We start from the raw sequence: 10,460 nt of genomic DNA on the forward strand, positions 1-10,460 counted from the left end.
AAAGATACAGGAGTCTACAAAGTCACAAGGATCTAGTGATAAAGTCACTACGTTGGCAATATTGGTTACATTTGCACCCAGTGACCAATCACTCATCAACATTATATGTCACCTGCGCAATTCCTTGGTCTTTGTTTTAAAATCTATTCTTGGTGATATTTAGAATAATAAAGAGTTAATCCATTCTTAACCCTTTCCTTGTCAATACATAAAGAGTTAGTTTGTGGTGCCGTGACCAAAGACGACTTCTTTCTCTAAGAAATAAGTTCTTATCTATTATTAAACTCTGTTCTGTTCTATTCTATTCTTCCACACTGGCTTTCGGAAAATCTTGTTTTGACATGCAAATGATCATGACAGTTCAGAAAATATGCAAGTTAGTCGAAAATGTCACAAAGTTATCAGCATGAATTAAGCTGCTTTCCACTGAAAATAGCTGACAGCACTGGACTGTGTCATGAGACATTCTGGTGCAGTTTATCAGACCTCTTATGAGTTTCTTTCCTGTTTTTCCACAAGGTCACTACTTGAAAGTGAATCATAGCATCAACTCAAAGGTGCCACATGCAATTTTAGATTATCCAAGTTATTTCCTGTCATATTTTCCAACGTCTAAAAGTATCTCTCATTTTCCGTGTAAAGTGTGTAAAAGTGTCTCACTATGTTTCCCTCAGCACTAATATTTGTAAGTCTTTTCCTCCCTCTTCTGGTGATTGTGTGGAACAGCAGCAGGTATTGATGGAAACCGTGTGGAGGTGATGATGATGGTGTCTAAAGCAGCTTGGAGGTGTTCGAGATCTTCATTCCAGCAACACTGGAGCAGTTTAGAGACGAAGGTCTTGTTCCAGGACACAGCAGGACTCAGCTGAATAATGGACATGATGAGATATGATTATGATATCTTGTAGTTAAAGATATACGTTTCATAACTACACTATTACTTAAAGCTTGTAGTTAAAGATTACTTAAAGCTTGTTAAAGATATACATTTCATAAATACACTGTTTATTAAAGCTTTTAGTTAAAGATTACTTAAAGCTTGTTAAAGATATACATTTCATAAATACACTATTACTTAAAGCTTGTAGTTAAAGATTACTTAAAGCTTGTGGTTAAAGATTACTTAAGCTTGTGGTTAAAGATTACTTAAGCTTGTGGTTAAAGATTACTTAAGCTTGTGGTTAAAGATTACTTAAGCTTGTAGTTAAAGATTACTTAAGCTTGTGGTTAAAGATTACTTAAAGCTTGTTAAAGATATACATTTCATAAATACACTATTACTTAAAGCTTAGTAAGTGATAGATCTTTAGTATCAATAAGAAATTTTTAACGTTTGCAGCTATGTATACAAAGGCTTCTCTCTCTCTCTCTCTCTCTCTCTCTCTCTCTCTCTCTCTCTCTCTCGCTCTCTCTGTGAGTTCGGGAAAATGGCTGAAGCCAGTATTTCAGTAGATCAGGACAAGTTCAAATGTCCAGTGTCTGGATCTCCTGAAGGATCCGGTGACTCTCCCCTGTGGTCACAGTTTCTGTAAGGTGTGTATTAATGGCTGCTGGGATCAGGAGGATGAGAAGGGTGTCTACAGCTGTCCTCAGCGCAGACACACTTTCACTCCAAGGCCTGTTCTACACAGAAACAACATGCTGGCTGAAGTGGTGGAGAAACTGAAGAAGACTAAAGTCCAAGCTGCTTCTCCTGCTCACTGTTACACTGGACCTGGAGATGTGGAGTGTGATTTCTGCACCGGGAGAAAAAACAAAGCCGTCAAGTTCTGTCCAATGTGTGTGGCTTCTCTTTGTGAAATTCATCTTAAACCTCATCTTGAAATTCCTGGTTTAAAAAAACACACATTAATTGAAGCCTCAGCAGAACCACAAGAGAAGATCTGCTCTGAACATGATGAAGTGCTGAAGATCTACTGCCATACTGATCAGATATGTATTTGCTCTTTGTGCATGTTGGATAAACATAAAGGCCACGACACTGTATCAGTTGCAGCAGGAAGAGCTGAGAAAGTGGTGAGAACTCATCCTAATTATATTTCTATGACTTAGTTATAGGATTTAAATTATGATTCGATAGTGAAATGGCTTATTAAAGTTTAATATTATGTGTTTACATGCATGTTAAGTACAGGTATCCTCACCTAGTGTTAATCATAATCAGATCAGATGAGTGAACTTTTGATCAGCCAACACCCATTTTACAACGCAAACTAGTCCACACAAAACAGAGAACTTTAACTCTTTAGCTACCATTAACATTTACCCACTCATAATTTATAATCTCATGGATATAATTGATTTGTCCTCAGAGAGAGTTAAAGGAGAAGCAGATGAAATCCCAGCAGAGAATCCAGGAGAAGCAGAAGAAGGTGCAGGAGCTGAAACAGGCTGTGAACACTATAAAGGTGAGCAGTGAGCAGAGACAGAGCTGCTCCTAGAAACACACACAACATGGACACCGAGTCATTTATAGTCCCAGTAAGAGAGGGAATGTAACGCGGCAGGTGCCTTCTCAGCCAGATCCGCGGACACCTGCACGGGCTTTTATAGCGCGGCGATCTCAACAAGGTAATCAGCGTAAACGTGCAGCACCTGGCCGCGCCTCTTTATAAGCCCTCTGATTGCGTCACTCCGCGTGCGGACATAGATCTGTGCCAGGTAACAGAGCAGCGCCACGCTACTCTGATCGGTGATTTTGATATGTAAAAAAAGAAAAGAAGAAAAGAAATAAAATAAAATATTTATGTTTAGAAAGAAAAGGAAAGGGAGAGAAATTATTGAGGGAAAGAAAGAAAAGGGAGCTCAGGATTAAAGAGGAAGTAAGCACAAAACTAAAGAGGAGGACAGACAGAGAGTCCTCACTCCCAGATAAAGATTCAGCCATCTTAAGTTAGAGATTTTGTCTCATTTGGTGCCTTTAAGTTCGGCCAGAAGGAGGGCCAGTTTTGAGTTGTGTTTTTCCGCCGCGCTGCGGCACTTTGAGTTCAGCCGTTGGAGCTCAGCTTCCCGATCCAGTTTCACAAGCACTGCAACACTCACACATCCTGTTCAATAAAATTAGCTCAGTAGGTAACGTTACAGCTTGGGGTTCACAACCTTTCCGGTTCGTGTCCCGTTTTAGGTAGCCGCATTTTAGGCGGAGTCTTTTGATTTGTCTCTGCACTTGGCTCCTCTCATACTATATATATTGTCCTCTCGGGCAAGCAGGGCCTGCGCGACACTTTTTGAACATCTTATCGCCTAGCCCCATAACAGTATGTCCGCACCAACACCGGAACCAGCGGATTTAGGACGGATAGCGGAGATTGTGGCCGGTCAGGCCACTGCTCTGGGGAAGCATGAGCAAGCTCTGGCGGCACTTTTCAGAAATTCGGGGTGTGTCTGAGCTGGTTGCACAGATTCAGTCCATGTTGCAGCCCCAACCCACTTCCCCAGTGGATACAGATCAAGAATCAACCCGTGGGTCGACCTCCCAACCCCAGCCCATGACTCAGTCTCCCTCTACCCCTGCTGAGACAAGGTTGCCCGCTCCCCAGCCCTATGCTGGAGATGCAGGGAAATGTATGTTTTATAATGCAGTGCTCACTGGTGTTCGAAATGCAGCCCTCCCAGTTCCCATCTGAAAGGGCGAAGATCGCCTTTATGATTTCTCTCTTAACTGGAAGAGCACTAGCATGGGCCACAGCAGTGTGGCAGAATAGATTAGCTGACCACCCCACTCTGGATTCATTTGTGTCAGCACTAAGGAGCACCTTTGACCATCCACTCACGGGGGGAGGCATGACATCATCCCTTCTGCGGCTCCGTCAAGGTAGCCGCTCAGTGGCTGATTATGCCGTGGAGTTCAGGACTCTCGCGGCGAGCTCAGGTTGGAATACCCAAGCTCTCCTAGCTGTATATGTGCAAGGCCTCTCTGAGGAGTTAAAGGATGAACTGACTACTCATGACCCTCCTGATGATCTAGAAGCATTATATGATTTGTCAATCAGAATCGATAACCGCCTGCGTGAATGACGCAGGGAACACCGTTCAGCCACAGGGAACATGCTGGCTAACAAGTACAGACAGGCTTCCATAGGCCTCTCCCGTGGGCCCGAGTCTGACGACTCTTCGGTAGGGCCTATGCAATTGGGCATGCAATGCAATTTCCCTCACGAGAGGGAAGCTCGTAGAAGTGAGAATAGGTGTTTGTATTGTGGGCAGATGGGTCACTGGCGTTCACGTTGTCCCCCCCTGATGCCAAAAGGCTAGGGCCATCCCAGGAAGAGGGACCTGTGATGGCCCCAGACACTGTTCCTCACCCGTCTGGCCTCTTCATTCCTGTCGTCATTGATTGGGGAGAAGGCAAAGAAACCAGTCTGCAGGCCTTCGTTGACTCAGGGGCGGCTGGCAATTTCATGGATGAGACTCTAGTCAAGAGACTAGGGCTCCCAGTAGACCCACTTCCCCATCCCATACCCCTCATCGCACTTGATGGGCGGCCATTAGGCTCGGGACCCATAACCACCCAAACGTCACTGGTCACTCTACAGTTAGGCCACCACACAGAACGACTGACCTTCTATGTGACTCGGGTACCTGAGTTGCTCCTAGTGCTCGGGTTCCCTTGGCCTCAAGCACATAACCCCCGCATTGACTGGTCTACCAGGTCCATTTCTGTTTGGGGCTCTAGGTGTTCCCAGAGCTGCCTCAAAGGAACACACACTCTACCTCCAACTACTGTGGAACCAGTCGATTTATCCCATGTGCCCCAAGATTATTGGGACCTCCAGGAGGACTTCTCCAAACAAAAGGCCCAGACACTGCCGCCCCATAGGTCCTTTGATTGTGCGATCAACCTACTCCCAGGGGCTGCTCCACCTAGGGGCAGGTTATTCTCCTTGTCACCCCCAAAACACCAAGCCATGGAGGACTATATTAAAGAAGCCCTTTCCTTGGGGTTTATCCACCCATCCACCTCCCCTGTGGGGGCGGGGTTCTTTTTTGTCAAGAAAAAAGAAGGGGATCTGCGGCCTTGCATTGATTACTGCGGCCTTAATGCCGTGACGCGGAAGGATAGGTACCCACTGCCTTTGATGAATTCTGCATTTGAGCACCTGCAGAAAGCGAAAATTTTCTCAAAACTGGATCTACAAAGCGCCTACAATCTGATCCGCATCAGGGCAGGGGATGAGTGGAAGACCGCGTTCATCACGCTGTCTGGGCACTATGAGTATTTGGTGATGCCCTTTGGCCTGATGAACGCCCCCAGCGGTTCATTAATGAGGCCCTCCGGGAGGCCCTGAACCATTACGCCTTCGTCTATCTAGACGACATTTTGATTTTTAGTAGCGGGAGGAACACGTGGTTCATGTACGCCGGATCCTTCAGCTCCTCCTCCAGAACCATCTATATGTCAAGCTAGAGAAGTCCCAGTTTCATGTAACTACTATCTCCTTCTTGGGCTTTGTTGTGTCCCAAGGGAGACTTAGTATGGACCCAGACAAGGTAAAGGCAGTCACACAGTGGCCACAACCCACCTCACTCCGGCTGGTACAACGCTTCCTGGGGTTCACAAACTTTTTTCTACGCTTTATTCGGGACTTTAGCACCCTGGCTTCCCCCCTTAGCGCGCTGACCAAGAAGACCCAGGCTGGGTTCAAGTGGACTAGAGAGGCACAGCAAGCCTTTGAAACCCTGAAAAGGAAATTGATGACAGCCCCTGTGCTGCACATGCCTGATCCTGAGGCTCAGTTCATAGTGGAAGTCGATGCCTCAGATATAGGAGTGGGTGCCATCCTCTCCCAGCGTTCAGGGCCAGACCAGAAATTACATCCGTGCGCATACTTCTCCCACCGTCTAACCCTGTCAGAGAGGAATTATGACGTTGGGAACCATGAACTCCTGGCTGTAAAACTGGCATTGTAGGAGTGGAGGCACTGGCTGGAGGGTGCCAAGCACCAGTTCCTTATTTGGACGGACCACAAAAATCTGGCCTACATTCAGGAGGCCAAGCGTCTGAACCCTCGGCAAGCCAGGTGGTCCTTGTTCTTACACGTTTTAACTTTGTCTTGTCTTAAAGGCCAGGGTCCAAAAATCTTAAACCGGATGCACTCTCTAGGCAATGGGTTATACCCTCACGGGAACCCAGCCATGAGCCTATAATTTCCCCTCCCCGAATAGTGGCTCCCTTGCGCTGGGGCCTGGAGGAAGCCATCCGCACGGCGCTCTGTGAGGAGCCGGACCCGGGTGGAGGTCCCCCAGGAAAACTGTATGTACCATTGACCATACGGCCTCAGGCCCTGTCTTGGGGTCATACATCTCCATTTGCAGGGCACCCTGGGGTCACCAGAACCCTGGAGTTTTTGCGCCGACGCTTCTGGTGGCCCAATATGGAAAAGGACGTCCGGGTCTATGTGGCTGCCTGTCAGGTCTGTGCGCAGAACAAGGAGCCACATACTCGCCCATCTGGTTTGCTTCATCCCCTCCCCATACCCTCTCGCCCATGGTCCCACCTTTCACTGGACTTCGTTACAGGTCTGCCATTGTCCCAGGGGATGGCAGTTATACTGGTCATCGTGGATCGGTTCTCAAAGGCCTGTAAATTCATTCCCTTACCCAGAGTCCCTTCAGCCAAGGAGACGGCCAAGCTCCTACTGCAACACGTGGTCCGGGTCCATGGCTTTCCGACTGACTTGGTCTCCGACCGTTTACCAGCCGATTCTGGAAAGCCTTCTGCCGTCTCTTGGGGGCTACAGTTAGTTTATCCTCAGGTTTCCATCCTGAGTCCAATGGCCAAACCGAGAGAGTCAACCAGGATTTGGAATGCTCCCTCTGGTGCCTGGCCTCCTCCAATCCTTCATCCTGGGCGGAGCACCTCATGTGGGTGGAGTATGCCCACAACACTCTCTGGCACTCCTCACTAGGTATGTCGCCGTTTGAGTGCCAGTTTGGCTATCCACCACCCTTGTTTGCAGAGCAGGAACAGGAGGTGGTGGTTCCCGCAGCAGAACACATGGTGCGCCGGTGCCGCTGAATCTGGCAGAAAGCCAAATTATCCCTGCAAGCTGCTGCCCAGAGAAGTACCCTTGCTGCCAATCGGAAAAGGCGTCTGGGCCCAACCTTTCATCCAGGACAGTGGGTGTGGCTGGTGACCAAAGACCTTCCATTGCGGCTAGAGTCCAAGAAATTGGCCCCACGGTATATTGGGCCTTTTAAGATCCTTAGGAGAATCAATCCGGTGGCATACCGCCTAGCACTCCCTCGCACTATGAGAATCAACCCTACCTTCCATGTCTCATGTCTAAAACCATTCCTGTGCAGCCCCCTGGTGACTTCCACCCACCCATCCCCACCTCCTCCTCGTATTATTGATGGGGACCCGGCCTTTACTGTGAGGCGTTTCCTGGACTCACGCCGCCATCGGGGGGGCACTCAGTACTTGGTGGACTGGAAAGGTTACAGTCCAGAGGAACGCTCCTGGGTCCCAGCTTGGCACATCCTGGACCCGGCGCTCATCAGGGAATTCCGCAGGAACCAGGCATGGTATGGGAATGTCAGGAGCCGTTCCTAGAGGGGGGGTAATGTAACGCGGCAGGTGCCTTCTCAGCCAGATCCGCGGACACCTGATCTCAAGAAGGTAATCAGCGTAAACGTGCAGCACCTGGCCGCGCCTCTTTATAAGCCCTCTGATTGCGTCACTCCGCGTGCGGACATAGATCTGTGCCAGGTAACAGAGCAGCGCCACGCTACTCTGATCGGTGATTTTGATATGTAAAAAAAGAAAAGAAGAAAAGAAATAAAATAAAATATTTATGTTTAGAAAGAAAAGGAAAGGGAGAGAAATTATTGAGGGAAAGAAAGAAAAGGGAGCTCAGGATTAAAGAGGAAGTAGGCACAAAACTAAAGAGGAGGACAGACAGAGAGTCCTCACTCCCATATAAAGATTCAGCCATCTTAAGTTAGAGATTTTGTCTCATTTGGTGCCTTTAAGTTCGGCCAGAAGGAGGGCCAGTTTTGAGTTGTGTTTTTCCGCCGCGCTGCGGCACTTTGAGTTCAGCCATTGGAGCTCAGCTTCCCGATCCAGTTTCACAAGCACTGCAACACTCACAAATCCTGTTCAGTAAAATTAGCTCAGTGGGTAATGTCACAACTTGGGGTTTACAACCTCTCTGGTTCGTGTCCCGCTTTAGGTAGCTGCATTTTAGGCAGAGTCTTTTGATCCGTCTCTGCACTTGGCTCCTCTCATACTATATATATTGTCCTCTCGGGCAAGCAGGGCACAAGATTGAACATCTTATCGCCTAGCCCCATAACAGGGAATGATAGAGGAGCTTTAAATCTTGTGTCTCTGTGTCTCCTAACAGCTCAGTGCACAGACAGCAGTGGAGGACAGTGAGAGGATCTTTACTGAGCTGAACTGAGTCGAGCTGAACAACTCCTGGAGCAACTGGAGCAGGAGATTGCTGATCTTCAGAGGAGAGTCACTGAGCTGAAGCAGCTTTCACAGACACATGATCACATCCATTTCCTCCAGGTAACACTCACTGTCTGATCTACAGAGAGAGCTGTTCCTCACACACTCTCTAAAACACCTCTCATTAAAGCAATAGTAAATGTCCCTGTCTGACATCACAAGTGTGTCTTTGGTCTAATTTGCTCTGAGATCATTCGTTCCTCTCTCTTTCTCCTTCTACATTCTGTTTTTCTCTCTGTAGAGTTTCCAGTCTCTCTGTGTCTCTTCTGGAGATGACAACTCATCCAGCATCACTGTCCATCAACATCTCTCATTTGATGGAGTCAGGAATTCTCTCTCAGACCTGAAGAAGAGACTCTAGGAATTCTGTGAGGAGGAATTCAGTAAAATCCCTCCACAAGGTAAGAGGAGCTGTTCCTGATGGAGAAACACAGTGATGGACGTCTTTACTCGTTCAGTGACAGAGTGATGTTGAGTGATGTCAAGGTGTCAGTCTTCGTTCCTGAGCACCAAAGCTCTGCACAGTTTAGAGTTTTTAACACTCACCTGATTTGAGTCTTGATGATGAACTGCTGATGTGAATGAGTTTGTGTTAGAGCTGAGAAACTCTGCACTCTGGTGCTTCAAGACTGAAGTCGGACACGTGACCTAAACACATTTCTGATCTACACACAAGTGATTTACATTAATGTCTTGAAGATGTTCAGATTTTACCCTCAGAGCCACAGAGCAGAGACGAGTTTCTGAAATGTACGTCTCACACACACACACACACACACACACACACACACATGTAAGACATCAAAATTTGTGTGTGTGTTTTTTATATAATTTAAGTAATTTCCTTCTCTGTAACTGATGTTTCATCCCCTTTAAAATATCTGTTCACTATATATTCACAATATATTCTGTGAATAAAACAAACATTCAAGATTTTAAAAATTTTATTTCAGATTTCTGGTATCTGACTCTGGATCCCAACACGGCACATCGTAAAATCATTCTGTCTGAGAAGAACAGAGCGGTGAGATACAGTGAGAGAGAGCAGCAGTACTCTGATCATCCAGATAGATTTGATTACTGGATTCAGGTGTTGTGTAAGGAGAGTGTGTGTGGACGCTGTTACTGGGAGGTGGAGTGGAGCAGTATGTTAGGTGTTGTGTCCATATCAGTCTCATATAAAGATATCAGCAGGAAAGGACGGGGTGATGAGTGTCTGTTTGGACACAACAATCAGTCCTGGAGTCTGGAGTGTTCTTCTTCTTCTTCTTCTTCTCTCAGTTTCTTTCACAACAACATTAAGGCTGATCTCAGAGTTCCATCATCCTCCAGAATAGGAGTGTATGTGGATCACAGTGCAGGAACTCTGTCCTTCTACAGCGTCTCTGACACGATGAAGCTCCTCCACAGAGTCCACACCACATTCACTCAGCCTCTGTACGCTGGGTTTTGGGTTGGTTGATCCAAAATAACATGTATCTGGTGTTTTATGGTCAGTAACAGGTAAAAATTGTTTGAGTTGAAAGTATCACAAATGATCTTATATAAAAGGTCTTAATAAATATATCTAATAATTTCAGTAAGATTACTAATTATGGAGAGGTTTATCCAAATATAATGGTTTGAAAAAATTATTATAAAACATGATAATTTCTAGAAATTCTGTATTCATTCAAGCTTTATGACTAAAATAACGATACTTTGTAATTTAGTAATTTCTCCTGCTGGAGAAAGACTATGTTGGAAATCTTTATTTGCTCGGTGACAGAGTGATTCAAGGTTGTCAGTCTTCATTCCTGAGCACCAAAGTACTTCTGAAAAGTACAACCAAAACACACACACACACACACACACACACACACAAAGGTAATAATCATTCTTTGTAATGTGGTAATAATACTTTGGCAAACATTTTATAAACTCTAATAAAGGTGATCAAAATCTCAATACACTCCGGATTCTAATGAGTCTGTGAGAAGGATGTGTAAGATCGTGACACTGC

General features: G+C 46.2%; 1 pseudogene; it reads left to right on the top strand.

The window, feature by feature from the left end:
• The first annotated feature begins 1,427 nt into the window (after positions 1-1,427).
• On the top strand, positions 1,428-9,965 carry LOC117596560 (E3 ubiquitin/ISG15 ligase TRIM25-like; annotated as a pseudogene).
• The last annotated feature ends 495 nt before the right edge of the window (positions 9,966-10,460 follow it).

The sequence above is a fragment of the Pangasianodon hypophthalmus genome, chromosome 30 (genome assembly GCF_027358585.1).
Source record: "Pangasianodon hypophthalmus isolate fPanHyp1 chromosome 30, fPanHyp1.pri, whole genome shotgun sequence".
Taxonomy (NCBI): domain Eukaryota; kingdom Metazoa; phylum Chordata; class Actinopteri; order Siluriformes; family Pangasiidae; genus Pangasianodon; species Pangasianodon hypophthalmus.